This window comes from Propithecus coquereli, unplaced genomic scaffold, assembly GCF_000956105.1.
Source record: "Propithecus coquereli isolate 6110/MARCELLA unplaced genomic scaffold, Pcoq_1.0 Scaffold181, whole genome shotgun sequence".
NCBI lineage: Eukaryota > Metazoa > Chordata > Mammalia > Primates > Indriidae > Propithecus > Propithecus coquereli.
The window spans coordinates 2,078,580-2,084,338 of NW_012142857.1; the positions used below are offsets into that span (position 1 = coordinate 2,078,580).

The 5,759-nt window shown below is 43.5% G+C and overlaps 1 protein-coding gene across 2 annotated transcripts in view; it reads right to left on the reverse strand.

Moving 5' to 3' along the window:
• Positions 1-3,765: 3,765 nt before the first annotated feature.
• PSTPIP2 (proline-serine-threonine phosphatase interacting protein 2) overlaps positions 3,766-5,759 on the reverse strand; it is a 90,678-nt gene continuing 88,684 nt past the window's right edge. For both annotated transcript variants that reach the window (XM_012642639.1, XM_012642638.1), the window contains exon 12: positions 3,766-5,376. The gene's annotated coding sequence lies outside the window, so the exon portion shown is untranslated. The remainder of the gene's footprint in view (positions 5,377-5,759) is intronic.

Genomic DNA, 5,759 nt, shown 5'->3' on the forward strand with positions numbered 1-5,759 from the left:
ACAACTCACCATAGGTTGGGGACCCCTGACATAGGGAATATTGGGAAAGCCAGAAAGCCCCAAAGGCAGCATTTAAAAGATGCATTTTATAAAGTTGTAAAGATAACGTGAATATGTAAAGAAAGGATGTTGCTTCTAAATTGCTTTAGCTTTCTTCAGATCTCCTGAATCATAGGTCGGGAAAGCACATCAGCAATCCATCACACAGTGGAAATGGTACATTCTGGATCAGGCCTGAACAAATCCAGAAAGCACAAATATGTTACACAAAGTGGTAATGCAGACACACCAATCACCTTTCTCTGTTGCACCTATGCCTCTCTCTCGCCTCACACCTGTGGCCTCATAGAAGGTGTCCTTCGACCCAGTTGATAGAGAAGAAATAAAACTCCAGCCCGATTCAAGAACAGGGCAGCTGGATATATTAACTGTTAGTCTGCACGTGGACTGCTGCCAGATGACAGCCCCGCTGGGGAGTCACTGCAAAAAACAGTGGGGAAGAGGAGTACTCCCAATGGGCTGTGCATCAGACAATCCAGCTGGTCGTCATTGTTCTAAAAGGAGACATAGCCCAAGGTAAATATATACATAGACTCCTGGGCAGTGGCACAAGTCTTGACTGGTTGGTCAGGAAGGAAAATTAAAAGACTGAAGACAAAGAGGTCTAGGGAAGAAGAATGTAGGTGGACCTCTGGGAATGAGCAACAAAATGTAGAAATCTCTGTGTCACATCAATGTCCACAAGAGAGTATCCACCACAGAGGAGGTGCCGCACAAGCAGAGAGCGAGGATGACTCATCCAGTGGAGTTAGCTAGCCTCTGTCCTTGACTTCCCTGTGGCTCCTCAGTGGGCCCATGAGCAGAGTAGCCATGGTGACAGATGAAGCTAAGAAAGGAGCCCCTACTCACCAACCCTGATCTAGCAACTACCACTGAATGTCTGACCAATCACTCCAAGGCAGAGGCTGAACCCTAAATATGTTACCAGCCTTTCTGGAGACCAGCCAGCCACTTGGTCATCAAACCCTTTCCACCCTACAATAAGCAACATTTCTCTCTACTGGGACTGAGTCCAACACTGGATTTCCCTTTTCTGCCAGCAGCGCCTCAGCCAGCACCACTAGCCAAGGGCTTATAGAATGTCTGGTGCTGTCATTATGGAATCCCACATGACATTATCTTAGACCAGTGTTTCTCATTTTTTTTCATTATCATTCCCCTAAGGAGCCTCTTTAGACATTTATTTTCTAATTGCCACCACTGTGAAATCTTAATACCACAGATACACTATATCTCTGTTTATGCACTGTATGTATATCAGTGTTTTATACATAAAAAGAGTAAGGTTTGTTTTGACCATCAAAAACGAATTTTTACCCCCTTTGAAGCAATAGTGCCTGTGTGGAGAATGCGTGCCTTGCACCAAGAGATTTACGTTACAGTGAAAGTGGCACAAGAATGGGCAGTGTCCAGGGGCTCCCCTTTGCCTACTACACACCACGTCACCTGGAAGCTGCTGTCCTGGCCTCTCAGAGGAGTAGCATCCTCAGCTGGAGGATGATATTTTGCAGGTTGAGGTGCTGGCCTTGAAGATGAGGTGTTGGTGTTTCTATGGCCACAATATGGTACTGAATGTTATGACTCCAACAGGTAGCAAACATGTCTGGGAACCAAGAGGTGAGAGTGGCCTCTGTCACCAAAGCTCCCACTGACCCAAAGAGGAATTTGTGCTTCTGATCCCTTTGACTTTGGGCTCTGCTGGATTAGAGCTCCTGGCTCTAGAAGGTTGGCAGGGGATACATACACCAGCGGACATAGAAAGGGTTCCACTAAAACTATGGCCAATGCCTGGTCATTTGGGTTTCTTCATGCCAACAGACCAGCAAGTAAAGAAAAGCGTAACAATCCCAGCAGGAGTTAGGGATTATTATGAGGAAAAGGGGGCAAGGATGGATATATCTGGAACTCAGGAGTTTCACTAGCATGCCTCTTTGTGTTCCCATGCCTGGTGATAAACATAAACTGGCTCCCCCTAAAAAAGGCCGGGGTTAAATAAATTAAAAATAACATAAATTGGCAATTTCAGCAAACAGGGTCTACCAAAAGCCTGATAACCAGGGCTACGACCCTTCAGGGCTGAAGGTCCAGGTTACCCCACCAGTCAAGCAACCTAGACAAGCAGAAGAAGAACTAGCCACGTGTAAGGGGATACTAGAATGTGTGTGTGTTAGTCTGCTAGAACTACCATAAAAATAAATACCGCAGATTGGGTGGCTTAAACAACTGAAATTTATTTTTTCACAGTTCTGGAGGCTGGAGGTCCAAGAGCAAGATCAAGTTGCAGGCTGGGTTTCCTCCAAGGCCTCGTTCTCGGCTTGCAGATGGTGGACAGTGTCCTCCTGCTGCATCTTCTCACAGTCATCCCTCTGTGTACGTGCACCCCTGGTGTCTCTTCCTGCTCTTAAAAGGACACCAGTTATATGGGATTAAGGCCCCACCCTAAAGGCCTTGCTTCAGTTTAACCTCCTCTTTAAAGACCGTGTCTCCAAACACAGTCACATTCGGAAGTACTGGGGGTGGGATTTCAGCTATGAATTGCAGATGGGGAAGGGACACAATTTGCCCATAACAGAGTGGTAGAGGAAGGAGATGATGAATATCAGTTATGGATTTAGGACCATCTGTAGCAACAGGGACGACAGTTTGTCCTGCTAACTTCCTGTTTCATTTACGTGTGTTTGTTTTGGGAAGTTGGGACTTGAAGTAGTGACAGGATGGAGTAAAATGAACGTGGGGCACAGATGGATACGAGCTGTGCTAGGGTCAGATGCTGTTAGTGCCCCATCCACATGCCCTCAGTCCCTCCATTTCATCAAACACCAGCTTGACTTCCAACTGCCAGGATCTGTGTCCCTGCCCAGGGACTCTCTCAGACTACTGGAAGTCACTCTGCCAATGCTCAAGGCAGCCCAGAAGTGCCAGGAAATGAATGCCTCCCAGGAGCCGCCCTCGACCAGTGGCTGACAGGAGTTAGTGAATAAATACCCATCTCCAAAGCGTGGGTTCTGCATTGTTTCCCAGGAGTCTCCGACAGGAGTGAGCTCCAGCTGCCCAGCGTGTAGCTTGCCTGATGATGCACACTTTTTTTGCCTTCCTTCCTTTCTCTGTTGCACTTCCACACTGGTGCTTCTGAGATGACCCCCCAGAAAAAGTATTTATCTCAGAGTCTGCTTCTGGTGGAACCCAAATTAATAAACCAACAGTCTAAAGAGTAGCTCACATTTACGAAAATTAACACATACACTTATTTAGCCGGCTTCACTCCTTCACACTCCTTATTTCTCTTTCAAGTGGTGGTTTCTCTAGCTATGTTTTCTTACAAGCCACTAAATCTTTCATATTTACTACTATGTGTCAGTTGCTGGGGATACCACAGGGAAAAGGATAGACAAGGGCTCTGCTCTCATGGAGGGAAGTTAGTCTAGAAGAAAGACAGACCTTGAATGATTAATTTCAAGAGTGAATCGTGTGATAACAAGGAAAATGGGTGTGAGTGCTGAGAATACAATAGTGAGATCCAACCTAGTCTGGAGGCAGGGACAGTCCTCCCAGAGGAGGGGCCATTGCACCTGTGGCATGACACCACCTCCATGTGGCCACCCTGACCAGCAGTTTGCCTTTCTGTAGTCTAACAATCACAAATGGGACAAGGGGTCAAATAAAGCTTGGAAGAGACATAGGATCAACACAAAAATACAAAATAAATCCCAAATCACCAAGAACCTTTATTTTGCTTCATATCAAACCGGAAGAGCAATAAAATAAAAATATTAATTTCCATTCATTAAACACTTTTACATCAATTACACTGACTGATAGAAAAGTGAAATCCCTGAGGAACTGCCAACAATAAATAATATACTTTAGAATGTTCTGAGTGCAAAGGAAAATTTCCTGAGCCCGTCCAGTTTGGGGAAGTTTGACCCTTTGCAAACTTCAGTTTCTCAAAAGGATATCCAACTGATGCAAATTTCCTGCCATGACAAGAAGCTGCTGCATTCAGTAGCACCTTACATTAAAGGCAGGAGAAATAATCAATCTTCTTTCAATCAATTTGTCCATAGTTCTGGGAAAGCTATTGCACAGAGCAGGAGGAACAAAATATTTGCTCTTTGGGATGACATAGAATTTTCCAACATACCGAATAAGATTTTAACTTGCCCTTAACTAAAATGTACCATTTTCTCACAGTGTGCAAATGTTGTGCAAAAGGTACATAATCTCCCCTGCTTTTTGTGCATGACAAAGAAAGACCAAAATATTTGTGTAAGGGTAAGATGGACACTTTAAATTCCAAGGTCTATTAAGGCAAAGGTTCTCTGTGAAGACCCAGGATTGAAGATTGGCTTTGTAACTCTAGAATTCTCCTGAGGAAGAGAATCAAAATACCATATTTCATTGATTCTGGGAAGTACTTTTTTTCCACACTTTAGCATCTCAAATTCAAATGGGCTTGGCCATCAGTGGCCTGTCACAAGTTCATTGGCAACTCTCCTACCCCACCTCTCAGTGCAACATAAACTAATGGCACGTTTTATGATCAATGGCTTCTTAAATTAGATTAAATATGGTGCTCTGTAGTTTAGTGCACACACTAATCCACATAAAAATAAATCTGACATTTAAATCCTGGTAATTTTCCCAATTGAAAAAATGCTGGCAAAAATATTTGGCATCTTAAATTTCAGCATGGGCATCACAGCCTCAGGAAGGCTTAGAATACTGATATGGGATGGGCTCTGGTTCTAGTTCTGGTTCTGTCCCTAACTAGCTGGGAGAACAGGAAGGAAATTGATTTCCAGGCTTTGTTTCCTCATCTGTAAAATGGGAAAATACAATCATATGTCTTCTAAGTCTTCCAGCCAAAAAGGAAGGTAATTTTAAATCTTGCACCACCGAGAGTGTGTGTCACTGTGGAAATTCCATAGCTGTGCTACTCAAAGCCAAAGGAGCTTCCTCTGTAGTTGGTGGCTCAGACTCCTCTGTAGCCACCTCTGCTCCCTCAAGAGTCAACACTCCAAATCCAGAAACTTGCCTGCTTCCCAAGGAGAAAACACAATTCATTCACAACTTTAGTAACTGACAGGGAAGGAATAATTCTTCAGTCTGGGGAAATTTGTAAACTTTGTCAAAAAATTACGGAACTCTACTAGCTTAAGTTGTACTAAATGTCTCCCATAAATTTAAAATATCAAAAAATTACAGCAAAGGTTCACTTCAAAGTCTTCACAATTGATATAATTTGGTGATAGATTCTGCTGCTCTGGGCGCCTCTTTCGATGATATAGAAGCACTAACTGGAAAAAGCTTTGCTTCCTGAAAGAAAACAACAAAGAAATTTTATTTTAATGAATCATACATGTCAGCACCTGCTCCTATATTGAGAGTATGTTCAGTGAGTGTGCTGGCCAAGGAAAACAAATAACGTGGAACACGTACTCCAAACAATGAAAAATAGAATGCAATGACAACAGCATTGCTTTATGGTAAATAATACATGTATTTATATTTTTTGATACAGAGTTTTTAAATCCAAAAATTATAATCTATCATTACCTAAACATGTTAGAATTAAAAACAAAAATAAAAGCTAGGCCGGGCACGGTGGCTCACGCCTGTAATCCTAGCTCTCTGGGAGGCCGAGGAGGGCGGATTGTTTGAGCTCAGGAGTTCGAAACCAGCCTGAGCAAGAGCGAGAC